At 52.6% G+C, this 15,450-nt stretch overlaps 1 protein-coding gene across 10 annotated transcripts in view; it reads right to left on the bottom strand.

Moving 5' to 3' along the window:
- Positions 1-15,450, bottom strand: part of RBFOX3 (RNA binding fox-1 homolog 3) — a 527,173-nt gene that overhangs the window by 474,562 nt on the left and 37,161 nt on the right. Inside the window, exon 1 of one of the 10 annotated variants that reach the window (XM_064369726.1) lies at positions 5,545-6,155. The exons of the other annotated variants lie outside the window; for them this stretch is intronic. The gene's annotated coding sequence lies outside the window, so the exon portion shown is untranslated. Of the gene's footprint in view, positions 1-5,544; positions 6,156-15,450 lie in introns of those variants that run through there. 10 annotated transcript variants of the gene reach the window in all.

The following is a 15,450-nucleotide window of genomic DNA, read 5'->3' as shown; positions in this document are numbered from 1 at the left end:
TGGAAACGAGGTTGACGGAGGTAACTCTGCCCGGGCCGTCCACAGGAAGGTTTACAGGAAGCTGCAGGGCAGCAAGTGTTGATTTTAGCACAAATGAGCAACAGGGGGAGGAGCTGTAACCACATCCAGAGCGGGTGGGGAGAGGAAATCAAGTATACAAATTGGGGCTGATGTGAAATTAACGGCTACCTAAAAGCCTCGTACTAATTTAATAATTTTGTCAGTAATGAAAAAATATGAACTAGGAAGAAAAGATGGGCAAAATATTTACTGGCAAAAGGCAAAATAAGAAAATATCTGAGAAGGCAGCACATCCATCAACGTCTTCGGATGGCAAAATTCCTAGGAAGGGAGGGACTTTCTGCAGGCACACAGTCAGCCGAAGGGGAGCGCGGGGAGGAGGACAGGACCAAGGACTCCTCACTGGCAGGTGCTGCTGCTGCCCAGGGGCTCACCCCGTGTCCAGCTGGTGCACAGGGCTTTACACGTCCATCTCCATCATCCCCAAAGAACTCTACTAAGACTGACAAGGCCGGGCGTGGTGGCTCACGCCTGTAATTCCAGCACTTTGGGAGGCCGAGGCTGGTAGATCACTTGAGGTCAGGGGCAACACAGTGAAACCCTATCATAAAATATAAAAATTAGCCAGGCATCCTGTAATCCCAGCCACTCAAGAGGCTGAAGCAGGAGAATCGCTTGAACACAGGAGGCAGAGGTTACAATGAGCCAAGATTGCACCATTGCACTTCAGCCTGGGCGACAGAGCGGGACTCTCTCTCAAAAAAAAAAAAAAGAGAGAGAGAGAGAGAAAAAAGTTGCCCAGAGAACGAGCAGGTAGGCTGGAATTCCAGCCCAGGCAGTGTGACCCCAGGCCCTGGACTCTCAGTCTCTATCTATTCTGCTCCCCCTGCCCACCCACCCAGCGATGGGGAAACCAACATGGGCCGCCCTTCAAAGCCCGAGAAGACCCAAGTCCGGTCGGCACACAGCCAAGCCCCCATCCTGCAGCCGCAACCTCTGAGATGACAGAACATTCCTGAAGGGACCAAATCTGGGGGTCTGTGGGAGCCCGGGGTGGGGGTAGCGGCAAGGGGAAGAGGAGCAAGGATTAAGTGACAGCCACGGACCACCAGCTCATTTTCATAGGTGCCACCAAATTAATGGCTGTTGGTGAGGCCAAAAGAACGCGTCTGAAGAAATGTTCTGTGCGAAATTGGACTAGATTGGCTCCAGTATAAACACAGGCACAGGCAGAGCGAGGCTGGACAGCATAAACAAAGGCTAACGGCAGATGTCAGCGTACCGGGCAGGCGGGGGCGTCTCGTGGGAGGCCTCCCGGGCCACTGCAAGGCCCCAATTTTGTTTAATATCTGAGCTAATGATCTGGAAGACAGCAGATAGGTCATAAGCAAAACCTGCTGAGGACTTGGCGGGGGGCGGCGCTGCAGCTGTTTGCTGGGGCGGGGGACGGCTGGGAGACAGAGGAGACCTGGAGGGAAGATAAGTAGCTCCCAAGTAAATTGAGATTTGGCTTGAAGAAAAATTACAAGCACTCAAATCTAAGAAGAGGAAAAACAGCCTGAAACCGCTATTTGCTGAGAGGAGGAAACCCAGGAAGCAGGGAGAGGGCACAGACCCAGGCCACCACAGGGGGCCATCGTGGACCAGCTTGTGATGTCACATGGGGAGGGTGGTTTGTGCTTTGTTCACTGTTTGGGAGCAGGAAAGACATCCCCTCAGAGGAGCTGAGAGCACCACATGGCCCAGCACAGGGTCTACCTGGTGGCCGCCTTGCTCTGAGGGTTCTGGGCACAGAAGCAGGAAGGAAAATTGGAGTTCAGAAAAACATTTGCTAAATGGAGGGAGTGAGAGCCAGGATCCCCTGCCCCGTGTGCTCGAGAGCCGACCCAGTGCCTGTGACTGGCACAGAGAAGGGAACCGTCTGGAGGGTCCAGGCACAGAGACCAGCTGGGGGCAGCTGAGGGGCAGCGCTGAGGGTCCCAGGGTGCAGGTGGACAGGAGGATCTTCCGAAGCAGAAACACCAAGGCCCACACTTCCCAGCTGCCCAGGAGGGAGGTGAGACCGCAATCAGGATTGGCCCCTCCAAGGTGGCTCCGGGCCCCCAAACACTTCCCTCCCGGCCAGGCTCCCTGCGCTCCCTGCTTGAGAGGGAACTAAAATTGTCAGCCTGGACACATTTGGAAATTTACTGGAGCATCCTTCCCCTGCCTTGCGGGGATTGGGTTAGTCAACCTGTTAACCACATATTGTCACCACCCACAGGGCGCGGAGGCTGCGTGGGCCTGCGGGGAGCAGGAGGGAGAGAAGACAGAGAGGGGCCGAGGCCGGCCGCACAAGAAGGACATTGACAAAGGGCGGGAGTCTGCCCAGGGACGCAGGGCCGGCACAGAGGGCACGGAGAGGCCGCTTGCTCAGGAGCAGGACCACTGCGGCCCAGAGGCTGCACTGGTTCCACATGGGCAGGTGCCCTCACATGGTGAGCATTTACTAGGCATTGCCCATGCCAGGTGCGCAGCTGAGGGGCAGCAGCTGGACTCCTGAGCATCCTCACCAGGAGACCTGGGAGCACTGGCCAGGCTGTCTCGGGCCTGGGAGCCCCAGCCTCACATGCACAGCAGCACCGATGACCTCGCCCTCTGCTACATCAGTTGTTCTCCCTGGAATACAGCTCCCTGAGGATGCAGGGGGTCTTTTTTTTTTTTAACCATGGTTATCTTACTGGTGCCTAAAATTATACCTAGCATGAATTAAGTGCTTACTAATTATTTATAGAATGGACGGATGTGTAGATGGCAAATGGCGGGTGGCTGGTGGGTAATAGATGGTAGATGGGTGGATGAGTGAGTGGTAGGTGGAGTGGATGGGTGGATGGGATGGGCGATTGGATGGATGGGTGGATGAGCGAATGCGTGGCTGGTGGGTGGTGGGTGGTAGATGGGTGGATGGTAGATGGGTAGCTGGATGGTGACTGAAGGATAGTGCATAGTGGATGGGTGGGTGGTGGGTGGTAGATGGTAGATAATGGATGGTGAATAGATGGATGTTTGGATAGATGAATTGGGGTGAATGGTGGGTGGTGGATGAATGGATGGATGAATGGGTAACTGGATGGATAGATCGCTATGGATGGATGGGTTGGTGGGTGGGTGGATGAATGGATGGATAGATGGGTAGATGGTGAATAGTGGATGGGTGGATGAATGGATGGATGGGTGGATGAATAGTGGATGGGTGGGTGGGTGAATAGTGGATGGGTGGATGAATGGGTGGGTGGGTGGGTTGATTGTGGGTGGTGGATGAATGGGTAGGTGTGTGGGTGGATGGTGAATAGTGGATGGGTAGATGGATGGATGGGTGGATGAATAATGGATGGGTGGGTGAGTGGGTGAATAGTGGATGGGTGGGTGGGTGGGCTGATGGTGTGTGGTGGATGAATGGCTGGGTGGGTGGGTGGATGAACAGTGGTTGGGTGGGTGGGTGGTGGATGAATAGTGGATGGGTGGATGAATGAATGAGTGGGTGAATGAATAGTTGGGCAGGTAGATGAATAGGTAGGTGGGTGGATGGATGAATAGATGGTTGGGGGAATGCTGGGTGGATGGATCTTGTGACACCCCTGTTGCATCTTCAGCAACTTCTAGAAAATCAGGTCCAACATAACAGCCTCCCTCACCCACCATCAATCCTCATCCCAGCAACAAAAGACTGAATATAGAAGTGACTGGGCTGAAACGGTTGCTGGGTGGTCACTGAGCCAGAGCAAAGCACAGGGAGAGGCCGAGGGGGACCCCAAAAGCCTAACAATGCCCAGCTCTCGCCTCCACAGAGACACTCTGCAAACACGGCAGAGCAGTGAACTCGCACGGGTATCCACACTTCATTCTCCATCCCACTGCTGGCGGAAGGTGTGAGACGGCAGCTTCTTTACTTCTCCCTGACTGGAGCCCCAGGACCAGCCAGAACAGGTACTCAAGAAACAACAACTTCATTTTTATGTTTACTGGGACAGCAGGCACCTAATGGGCAGCTACTGCCCACCTGGCCATGCTGTGTCCAGGAACATCAAGAAATGGGCACTCCAGGAACCACGAGGTTCAGCGGCTCATGTCCCAGCTCCAACTCCCCAGATCTAAGACTGCTGGCCAGCACTATCAAGGCAACCTCACCTCACCACAGCCAGAACGCTCCTGGCAGCAAGCTGTTCCGTCGCCTTCATCCACAGATGCCCCACCCACTTCCCCGCCCATGACAGCACGGCCAGCCCGAGAGCCACGGCACGGCCAGTCCAACAGCCACGGCACGGCTAGCCCGAGAGCCACGGCACAGCCAGCCCGACAGCCACAGCTGCAGGTGCTTGCTGAGCCTCCGCCTGGCCCTGGGCGAGTGCGGAGAACTTCACCTGCGTCCTCTCCTTTTCTCAGCTGCCCCGTGGGGTAGGAAGGACGCTTGATCCCATGTCACAGTTGGGGAAACTGAAGCTCGTGGGGATTAGATAACTTCTCAAGGCCACGTGTGTAATAAGAAGTGAGGCCAGCATTCAGGCCCCAGCCAACTCTATAGGCCAGGCTCCCCCTGCCGCCACCCAACCAGACACAGCTAGGGGCTCTTGGCCTCTCCCCACATCAGCTCCACCCTCAAAGGGGGATGTGTCCACAATTCAAACAAGTAGATCTTGCACCATAGTAAGTCCAAAAGGGGAGTCCCAAAATCTTTAGAGATTTCAAACAGATGCTTAGAACCCACAAAGGTGACTACTTTGAAAAGGGTCCTTTTGCCATTTAAAGAAATCACTTCCCTGTATCTCCCTGGGGGCTTAAGTTCACCCAGTGCTCCCAGGGTTCAAAGGGAGGGTCAGGGATGCGAGCGATGGAGCCCAGCCTTGCCAGGGCTGAGTGACCGGCAAGCCCAGCTTCCAGGAAGCAGCACTGGACAGTCAGACCTTCCCCGGGTCTCCAAGTCCTAGACTCCTCTCGAGAGACCACCACCGGAGATTCAGATGACAGAGAGCAAGCACTGCCAAACTCAGGAGTCCCCAGACACAAGGACAAGGCTGACCCCAGACCCCAGCTCCATGAGGTCACCGGGTCAGCACCTTTCCATCAGCTGGTGTCACTACTGAACTGAAGAGTGGCATGTGTCCATGACAGCAGTGGGTGCCCGGGACACGCAGAATCCTTAAGGCAAGCACCACCCAGCTGGGCCTTGAAGCAGGTGTCCTCACAGCACACTCTGCAAAAGGAGCCCTCCCTTCATCCTGGCCCAAGTCACAGAGCAGGGACCAGCATCCTGGGGGCAGCCCTCGCCTCTTCCCAAGGGAGGGGCACACCAGGGTAGAGGCTTAGACCCAAAGCAGGCCCAGGCTCCCGTCCGCACCTGGGCTCTGTCTGGTGGGGATGGGCAGGATTGCCCAGCAAAGATGTCCCGGCATCGGGGGAGGGACATTGGGCTTTTCCTGCATGGCGCCATGAGTCCCATTGCTGGGTGGGCAGCAGAAGAGATGGGCAGTTGCCCACACAGCTCACCTTGTGGGGACGAGCTAATCACTCCATTCCCAAATGCAAGCTGGCAGCCATCAGCAGCCACCAGAGGCCACCGAAAGGGGAAGACCGGTAAGCCTGTGGCATGCATTAGCAAATTCATTAGTGAAATTAATTCTCCCCGAACAGCTGAGACTGTGTTAAGCAAAGCCTTGTAGAATGGTTTGTCGAGTTCTTTTTTCTTTATTCCCGCCTGCGAGGAATAGCACGCAGGCCGCCACCACTGGGAACCAGGAATGGAAAGTCCCGGGCCCTCACCCGACTCCGCAGCTTCTGCATCCACACAGGGAGCTGAGTGCCTCTCGGGCCAGAGTCCCGCGGCTCTCCCCGCTGTCCGTCTCCTCTCTCGAGTACTTGAGTCTCGTCGTTTTTCTTCCTCTCCCCTTGAAAAATCAAGTCGCATGCATGTTGGGTTTCGCTGGATGCTACAGATTAGATTGCATCTGTCTGGATATAAATAATTTACTGCTTGATGGTCAGAGGGAATTTAATTAGTTCTTGTTCTCCTGATAGAATCAGCCCACCATTGCTAAAACATTTCACTCCGAATTAGTCTGAAAGGGGCCAACAAGGCAATGCTAATTTTATACACATGACGTCCCCCGCAGCTTCTGAAAATACACATCCAGCACGAAGCACCGCCCGGGCTGTTGCTGCTGCCGCTTCGGTGTCTGGGGGTGCCAGAGAAAGTCCGTGGAGGCTGGGCCGCAGCCCCGGCTGGAGAGAAGGGAATCAGGGTGGGGACCAGAACCCTGCTGCCTGCCACGTACAACCTTCTCCTCCCAGCTCTGGAGAAAAGGAGCAGGGACCTTGATGACGTGATCAGGGTGCACGGGGCCCAGGTGAGGGGCTCGCACCCACCGCAGGAACCCAGCAGGGAAGACTCGATGGAGCTGTGCTGCGTTTTTTCCCCCTTTGCAGAGCGCGGCTCTGCTGGACGCCTGCCTCCCACCTGCCTGGGGAAATCACAGCTCAGATGCAAACCTGGAGATGAGGCCCAGTGCCAGCCAGCACTCGCCCACCGCCTCCGCCTGGCCCCTGCACGGCAGTAGAGCGGGTGGGGGGAGCGAGAAAGCCGGGTTTGTCCTGAAGTTCCCTTTAGGAACATTCGAAATGAAGCGGATCTCAGAAAACAAGCCAACAGGATCAATAGCCCACAAAAACCACCAACAAAAAGATGTTTTCAAATGTGGGCCAGGTAGCCAACGGGTCCTTGAAAAAAAAAAACCAAGAATCTCTAAGGAATGTTCAATGAGAAGGAAGAGGATGAACAGGCCAGGGGCTGACTCATCTATCGATCAGACTGTCCCTTCAGAGACAGCGGCCTGGTGAGGCAGGAAATGAAACGCCTCACTTCTGTCTACAAGGAAAGGGCAGGATCCCTGCACCCCACTGCCCTCAGCAGCCCTGTTAGGGGGAGGACGAAGGCAACCACTTCTCAGCGTGTTTATCTCTCTGGCCTGCAGCACATCTGATTTCACGGCATGATTGAAAGAAGTGCCTGTTTCACCACAACCTCCCCAGCATTGCACGTTAGCATTTTTTTAAAGTCTTTCCTTACAATGTGGGAAAAGGGGCTTCACGTTATTGACACTGATTCGGATTTGACTACTCGTGAGATGTTTTCTTCCATATACTAGAGGAATAGAATAGGTCTTCTTTTGCTCTTTTTTCTTGGCATTTTTTTTTCCTTTGGAGTTAAACCAATCCATTCTTCCGTGCCTTGCCCAAATCCCCTGCTGGCCGGGAGTCTAGGTCTGAGGGCGTCTTGTGGCTATTTGCTTGTTGGGTACATGTTCTCCACCCACAGAGCTGGCATTTAATAAATATTTGTTGGGCAAAGCAGAGGATGGAGTTGAGGAAGTTCCCCTGTGATTCATAAAAGCGTTCTCCACACGGACAAAAGAAACGAGAATAATGATTCTAAGAAAAACATCCCCCGTTAATTGAGCGCTAACTATGCCACGCACCCTGTGCCAGGCTCAGTCCTCCACACATTTCGTGGTTTTGCTTCCCCACGGCGACACTCAGTCCCAAAGCAGATGTGGGGCCTGCAGCTTCCTTGTGGTCAGTATCTTACCCAAGGGCACACAGCTAAGGTAAGAAGCAGCATTTAAATCAGGCAAGCTGGCTTCTGGTTCTGCCCTGAGCCACACTGCTCTCCCCCGAGCCCAAACCATCGGGCTCTTTTTACCAGGCAGCTCCCATGTGACTTCCTTTCATTCACTGAACAGTCCTTTCCCGTGCATTTTGGGCCAGATGAAGCAGATGAGGTTCCCAGTATCAGCAAACCCAAAATGGCGTTAATCGTGCTGGGAAGAACCCCATGAGCTGGTGTAGTGGGAGCCTGCCTGAAGGGGCAGCATTCCCACCTGTCACCTCGGTGAAGGTGGCGTCTGAGGATAATGGGCGAGCTGGCCCTGCTGGCTGGTGGGCACATGTTAACAGGAGCCGAATCTTCCCGGAGGACGCCTTAGCAAAACGGCGCCGGAGCCTTAAAAACATTTATATTCCTTGACCCAGGAATTCTACTTCTAGGAATTGATCCTACAGAAATAATCAGAGGCGCAAACCAAGATTTATGTACAAGGAAGTTAATCACAGGATTATTTATAACACAGAAAAAACTGGAAGCCACCCAAACAGCCAACACTGTACAGGAAGGAGGAAACAAATCAGGAATTTTGGGGACATCCACAGCACGGGCCAGTCAGCAACCACTAAAACGTGCGGTTGTGGCGGATGCTTCAAACCACGGAGCGGAGCTCACCGTGTCGTGAAAGTAAAAACAGGGCGCAGACCGCACAGAAACATCACTCTCGTTGTATTTCAAAATACGTATTTTTTTTTTTAAAGACGACTAGGAAATATACTAAAACGTGAAAGCAGTTACCTCTGGGTTGGAAGATGAAGGCAAGGCTAGGGTGGATTTTTTTTCCCATTTTTACCCTCTTTCATGCTTTCTCTACTTTCTGCAAAGAGAAACTACTTACTGTAATCGTAGAAAATATTTCTTAAGAAGCAAACGATACATTTAGCACATCTTATTTTTCTTTTTGTTTTTTGAGATGGAGACTCGCTCTGTCACCCAGGCTGGACTGCAAAGGCACCATCTCAGCTCACTGCAATCTGTGCCTCCTGGGTTCAAGCAATTATCCTGCCTCAGCCTCCCACGTAGCTGAGATTACAGGCATGTGCTACCATGTCCGCTAATTTTTTGGTATTTTTAGTAGAGATGGGGTTTTACCATGTTGGTCAGGCCGGTCTCGAACTCCTGACCTCAAACGATCCCACCCACCTTGGCTTCCCAAAGTGCTGGTTTACAGGCGTGAGCCATGGTGCCCAGCCCAGCACGTCTGTTTTTTGACTGTAGAATTCATTTTGGAGTTTTACTTGGATAGTCAAAGTCCTTTTCAAGTGGGGCATAAAGATCTTAACACAAGACCCTGGCAGTGCCCTATCTGAGAAAGAGTCGATCAGGGTCTCCTCCTTTCTTCTGCAGACAATACTCCTATGAATGCAACCCAAGACCACTGCATTTTGGAGGCAGCTCTGTCACACTGCTGGCTCACACTACAGCTTGCTAAGTCATACATGCAGCAACCACCCAACTCTGTCTCGCCATCACAGGCTTGGAGATTTTGGCTATTTGGACCCCAGTAAAGTATTTTGGATTCTACTAAATCGTATTTTGCTGGCTTCACCCTCCCATTCTGGCTGCTGAGATATATTTAGATCCTAAGCCTGTCTGTGAAGCACTCTCACCAACCCTCCCTGCTCCATGTCATCCTCGGATTTGATAACTCTGCCACCTGCACCCCATCTGAGACATCAGCACCCACAAGGAGCAGGGAGAAGGTGCGGATAGAGCCCTGTGGCGCGCCTCGAGAGACCTCCCTCTACACTTCTTCTCCTTCGTAATCAGCTTTCATCTGTTACTCAACCAATTACGAATGATGAACGAGCCCTCCCTTTGCGTACACATATCTTGCCATGGTCCCTATTTAAGCCTCACTAGGCTGGGCCTGGGGTCTCCACTTGTCCACTATAAGAAGTGACCAGTGCTAAAAAGTCTTCTTCAGTAGCCCCATCCTCCATCGCCACGGTCCTGCAGCTCCAGGGGACTCTCAGGTGCATTCAGGAAAACCGGGGGGATCGGACTCCGCCCCGCACCGCACCCATCCACGTCGGCGCATCCTGGAGTGGGCCAGGGCACGGGGGAAGGAGCTGAGGCCCACAGCGGATCCTAAAGCCAAACCGCCAGAACCCCAGTCCTTCCATGCTTTGAGGAAACTCTTTCAATGATGGACAGAATCAGCCAGTGGAGATGGGGCTGTGCTGTGCCCCCGGGAACCCAGATCGCTCCAGCCAAGATGCCGATCTGCCTGTGGGCCTGTCCTCCACCCCAGAGGCAGAAGCCACGCTTGCTGCCCTTGATAGCCAGTGTCTGTGGTTCATTTGTTCAACAGGACATCCAGCACCTTCAGCCAAGCGTTGCCCCAGAGGGGACATGAGGCCACTACAATGGCTGGGCTCTTCACCTGGTGGGAAACACGAGTCACCAGCAATTTGCTTCACTTGTTCTTAAGCAAATTACCTAGCACATCTGCACCTCTGTTCTCTTCTGTATACAATGAGGTCATGCTAAATTATTGTTAGCTGAAGTCACCCTGCAGCTGAGACTTACTCCTCCTGTCTAGCTGCACGGTCACATCCATCACCAACCTCTTCCCATCTTCCCCTTCCCGCTCTCCTTCCCAGCCTCCAATACCCACAATCCTCTCTCTGCTTCTGTAAGCTCAACTCTTCTTAGCTCCCACATATATGTGTGAGAACACGAGTTATTTTTCTTTTCTTTTCTTTTTTTTTGAGACAGGGTCTCACTCTGTTGCCCAGGCTGGAGTGCAGTGGCGTGATCTCAGCTCACTGCAACCTCCGCCTCCCGGGTTCAAGCGATTCTCCTGCATCAGCCTCCCTAGTAACTGGGATTACAGGCACCTGCCACCACGCCCGACTATTTTTTTTAATTTTTGGTAAAGACGGGGTTTCACTATGTTGGTCAGGCTGCTCTTGAACTCCTGACCTCAAGTGATCTGCTCGCCTTGGCCTCCTGAAGTGCTGGGATTACCGGCTAGTGTTTATCTTTCTGTGCCTGGCTTATTTCATTTAACATGATGTCCTCCAGCTTCATCCACGTTGCCATGAATGACAGGTTTCCCTGATCTGATCATTACACATTGTACACGTGCATCAAAATACCATTTTGCATCCCATAAACATGTGCAGCTATTACGTGTCAACTAAAAATAAAGGGAATAAGTACATAAATAAACAAGGTCACTCCTCATCCCTACCTGTCAGGGCTGCTGTAAGAATTCGCTGAGATGCTATGTGCCAAGTTCCTGGCGGGGAGGGGCCATCGTTAACAGAGGCCCTGCTGGGGCTCCGTCTACAGGCTCTCCATGGCCAGGCTGGCCAAGTCAAATCAATAAAGAAAACCCTCTTTCCTTCCAATTCAACACATTCAGAATTTGAAAATCAATCTGAAATTAATATAAAAGAACCTGCCTGACCTTTACCTCTGCACTCTCTATGAAGAGATGGTTGGCAGAGCAAATCAATAATGTAGAGTGTTTTGGAAGCCTTCTGAGGTGCTCTGGGACCACAGGGGTGCCCACTCTCCAGTGACAGTCACACCACAGGTACTTCTTACCTTCCAGAGCAACAGCCTGCTGGGGGGCGTGGGGGCTCACCCTTGCCAGCCCCCAAGCTGGGGCAACACACATCTGGAGCACAAAGACTCCACCTGGTCTTCGAAGCAAACAGGCAAGGCCCCCGCTGAGCCGCACTGTGCCGTGAACCCAGTACAGACACCACAAGCGAGCCCGTGTCCTGAGAGACACAGAACCGCTTCCTTTCATCGTATGGCCTGGGCATCTCAAATCTGAAAATCCAGAATGCGCCGAAATCCAAAACTTGATCACTGACATGTGCTCAGATCAAATGCTCACTGAAGCATTTCGGTTCTCGGATTTTCAGGTTGGGAACACTCCACTGGTAAGTATAAAGCAAGTATTCCAAAATAAAATTTTAAAAATCCAAAATCTGAAATCTTCCAGTCCCAAGCATTTCGGATAGGGGGTGCAACTGGCAGCTCTAAAAAGCAAACTTCTGTTCCCCTGCCTCCCACCACAGCTAAAGCTGGGGGCAATGCCCCTTCTTCAACGTTTCTCCCGTCCCCGCCCTCCGCCCCGCACCTGCCCATCTGTCTTGCAGCACCAGCAGCAGCGACCTACCAATAAACCCATCATCGGTACCGCCCCCACCCCCAGGACCAACGGGCGCTCCGCTCTCCCCGAAAAGGGGTGTGAATTTTGTTGTGAATTTTGTACAGAGATGGGAGGGAGCTTGGAGCACCTGATCCCCTGCCTGGGAAGACTCAAGAGACCACCATGCCAGGTATAGTGAACCAAAGGCTAATTTCCCAGCCGTCCCCCAATAAAAAAAACCTTCACCCTGAAGGCGACTGGTTGGCCTATAAGCCAGGTTCCTGCATCCCACTCATAAACCACCAGCAAGGGCAAACTGGCCAGACCCCCAGGTCCTGCTCCATGGGAAGCACCTGAGTCAGTGAGACCCCCACATCCCAGAGCTCAGGCCCCAGTGAGGATGTGCTGAGGGGCAATGCAGGACACCTCCCTGCTAGATGGGTAGGTGTCTGCCTTCTCCTCAACCCACCCACCCTCAGGAGGAATACCCCCACTGGCCTCTCAGGTAGTTTTCTTTCTTTTTTGAGATGGAGTTTCACTCTTGTTGCCCAGGCTGGCGTGCAATGGCATGATCTCAGCTCACCGCAACCTCCGCCTCCTGGGTTCAAGCAATTCTCCTGCCTCAGCCTCCCGAGTAGCTGGGATTACAGGTATGCACCACCACACCCGGCTAATTTTTGTATATTTAGTAGAGATGGGGTTTCTCCGTGTCAGTCAGGCTGGTCTCGAACTCCCGACCTCAGGTGATCCACCCACCGCAGCCTCCCAAAGTGCTGGGATTACAGGCGTGAGCCACCGTGCCCAGCCTTCAGTAAGGTTTCTTTATTCTTGCTTTAGGGATTTTTTTTGATTGTGGAAACATCTATGGCCAAAAAAGTACAAAAAAAAAACTTGCCATTTCAAACCATTTTTCAGTGTACAACTCAGTGGCCTTAATTACATATCAAATGTTATGCACCCATGACCCACTTCCAGAACTTTCTATTACCCCAAACAGAAACTCCATCTGCATTCAACAATAACTCCCCACTCCCCCCGACCCCTGGCAACTACTCAACCACCTCCTGTCTGCATGGATTTGTATTCCAGTTATTTCCTATCAATGGAATCGTGTGACGTGTGGCCTCGTGTGTCTGGCTTCTTTCACTCAGCAGACCATTTTCAAGGCTCACCCATGCTGCAGCCTACGTCAGCCTCGTTCCCTTCTACGGCTACATAATATTCCATTGTGTGGATATGCGACACTTGGTTTACCCATTCATCTGCTGATGGACATTCGGGCTGTTTCACTACTATGCATAATGATGCAGTGAACACTGGCATACAAGTATCTGTGTCCTTGTTTGCAATTCCTTTGGGTATATGCCAGTAGATTTCTTTCTTTAATCTGCCAATCTGCATTTATTCCATTTGCTATTACTCAGGGAGGCCCGCTGCAAACATTGTACCAGATGCAAGATATTCCGGTGGCCAAGGTCAACGTCTAAGTGTTTGGATGGAGAGAGAGAAAATTGACGGATGATGGATAGATGAATAATAGATGGATGGTGTATGAACAGATGAATCATGGATGGATGGTGGGTGGGCAGATGAATAGTAGAGAATGGACAGACAGATGGATGATGGATAGATGGTGGACGGATGAATGGTAGATGGTCAGATGGATGATGGACAGATGATGGATGATAGATGGATGGATGACAGATGGGCAGATGGATAATACATGGAGGATGAATGGATGGACGGATGGATAGACATCCCAGCCACGTTGCTCCTCCCCTCCCCCTACTGACTGGCATAGCAGCAGTCTAAGAACTGCTAAGCTGACCTGCCTTCATTTGTCTCAAAACTTGTCTGTATCTGAGTGATGCTTCCCACCAACAGTGTGGGCTGCCGCTAGCTCTCAAGCCCTCCTGTCCCTCAGGGTCACCTGGGCAGCATTTTCAAAGTGATGCTTACAGGCCCCACCCCTGGAGACCCTGACCCCACACTCTAGGGTGGAACCCAAAGGTGGTGCTTTTCATGAACTCTAGGCTGGCTTGGCGAATCGGCCAGGGCTGGGAACCCCTGACGCAGGGCTCACGTGCTTCCAGGAGTCGGCCTGCGGGCTGGGTTGCTTTGCATGGCTTGTAATAGCTGTGGGTTGCTTTTAAAAAATAGAATGTCATGTCTCGGGAAGGATGAAGAAACCTGTAAATCACAGATAAGAGACTCTTACTGGAGGACGAGGAGGGGCCCTGGGAGGAAAGGATTTTTTATAAAACAGAGTGGCAGGGAGGAGGAGCGAAGCCAGAAATGCTGCGGTGAAGTTAATCTATTAGGTAATTATCGTAATGCCAGCTCCATGTCCCCGGCCCTGGCCTAGCTGTCATTTAACTCGTTGAAAAGGATGTTTCTCATTACTGGAATTTTACCCTTTGGACTAACAATCTGGTGGCATCAGGCATTCAAGATTCTCAAGGAATCCCAGGGTCCCCTAGCATCTCTGGGTTCTTGAAATTCAGCACTGTGGTTTCCAAATAAATATGCCCAAATCAGAAAAATGGCAGAGCCTGCCCTAGACCCAGCAGCTGATGGTCCCTGCCGTACAACTGACCTCTGAGCGGAGCCCTGACCCGGCCCCTGTCAAGCCTGGCTAGGACAGGCCACAGCCAGGACCCCCCTCCCGTCTGCCTGTGCGGGGGTGTGTCATCTCCCCTCCATCATCAGCCCAGAGTCTTCCTCATGGCCTGGCCCCACCATAAAAGTGATGCAGGTGTTTTTTATCTGGTTTTGTGTGTGTGGTGTGTCTCTGTCTTTTCTTTCTCTCTCCCCTCACAGAAACTCAGATTTAAATGCAACTGTACCAGGATAATTTGATCAGGGCATCTTAAGCCTGGAGTCTCACATTTGTGATCTATAGTTTTAATTAAGCTTTGAATCTCCAGTGCAGGATCTCGTGTTATCTTGCTGCATCGCACCAAGCAGGGGTGGTGGGTCGGGACACAGCAGACCTGGCCAAGACTGGACATTTGTGAACTTGCTGTGGGGGTCTGGCCTCCTCTTCCTGCTCCTTGGAGTAGACTCTAATCCAAGGGTTCCTCAAGGTGAGCCCCTTTTCTCCTCCTTCCCGGAGGCTGCCTGGGCTCTTTCTACAAGCCTCATTTCACCCAAAGAGAAACAGGAATGCATGGCGACCCAGGGAGAGTGTGAAGTCCTCACCCCCACCTCTCAGTGCACCGATGCTGCCCAAAGGCCCTGGAGACAAGACACCGGCGTCAAGCAGGAAGACTCCTGGGCCTGTGGCTCAGTCACTCAGTCAACATTTCCTGGCCACCTACTACAGTGGGGGACAAAAGATTGGGGCTGACAAAGACAGCAGCAACTGCCCTCACCCCTCCAGCCCATTCCCCGTCGCCAGTGGGAGTGCCTGTTTGAGAATGCAGGTTCCGCGTGTCAGCCCTGGCCTAAGCCCTTGATTAATTTCATCTGTCAATCACGTCTACATATCCCTGCTAAGGGCCGGCTGTCCTGAGCAGGCGGGTGTGCAAACGAGAGCCCTGGGGCTCCCTTGGTCTTGTCCTTCGGGGACCGACCCTTGGGAGGGTCGAGGGTGACAAGTGGATGAGGCACGACGTTGCCG

Source organism: Aotus nancymaae, unplaced genomic scaffold, assembly GCF_030222135.1.
Source record: "Aotus nancymaae isolate 86718 unplaced genomic scaffold, 86718_ANA_hifiasm-v0.15.2.pri h1tg000089l, whole genome shotgun sequence".
In the NCBI taxonomy this organism is placed as follows: Eukaryota; Metazoa; Chordata; class Mammalia; order Primates; family Aotidae; genus Aotus; species Aotus nancymaae.
This window is presented reverse-complemented; position numbering and strand designations above follow the sequence as displayed.